The sequence below is a fragment of the Orycteropus afer genome, unplaced genomic scaffold, assembly GCF_000298275.1.
Source record: "Orycteropus afer afer isolate SDZICR_OR568_19922 unplaced genomic scaffold, OryAfe1.0 scaffold00746, whole genome shotgun sequence".
Classification (NCBI taxonomy): Eukaryota; Metazoa; Chordata; class Mammalia; order Tubulidentata; family Orycteropodidae; genus Orycteropus; species Orycteropus afer.
In genome coordinates, this window is record NW_006922333.1 from 406733 (window position 1) to 407539 (window position 807).

Genomic DNA, 807 nt, shown 5'->3' on the forward strand with positions numbered 1-807 from the left:
AAAAAAGGGGGGATCTTGAAACCTGGAATGGGGACACATGCGCAGATAATCAGGAAGATGAGGATATGGAGCCTGTAAATTCTATTGAATCCCTCCCTTCTGAAGGAACTACTAAAAACCATTATCCCCTCCACTTCTGTTTGATGGGATTAACCCAACTGTTCCTGCTGGGTCTTGGCGGAAGTAGATACCATGGAAGACATTACTGAATATTCAATCCCACCAGCCAGCCACTCCTCGGAAGGAAGGTTGGGCAATCCTACTTCCGTAGTGATACTGCCTCGGAAACCCAAGGAGAGGTTGCTATGAGTCAGGGCCAACTCGACGGCACATAACAACAACAACAACTACCGTAAGTGAAGTTGAAGTACCAGACCTTCCTTGGTATAATGTAGAAGAAGGTATACAGAAGCTTAGGGAAATTGGCCTGTTAGAATGGATTTATCAGATTAGACCCCTGGAGCCAGAAATGGAGAGCCCAGAGAACACGACTTTCACCAGTACAGTGAGGAACATATTTGTGAAGGGAGCTCCAACATCCTTGAAGACTGCTGTGATTGCTATTTTATGTAAGCTGGATTTGACAGTTGGAACAGCCCTAATTGAACTAAGACACCCTACCATGGTGATGTGTTGATGTGAATTTTGAGGCTGATCCACTGGTGTTTCTAAGCCAGTGGGATGCACATGGTGCACAGGTGTCAACCCAGCTTACAGACTGAGACAGAGTAGGAAGAAGGAGGAGGCTGTCCACTTCTCAAATAATTGTCCAGGGAAAACCTTATGTATAGCAAAGAAACACTGTTT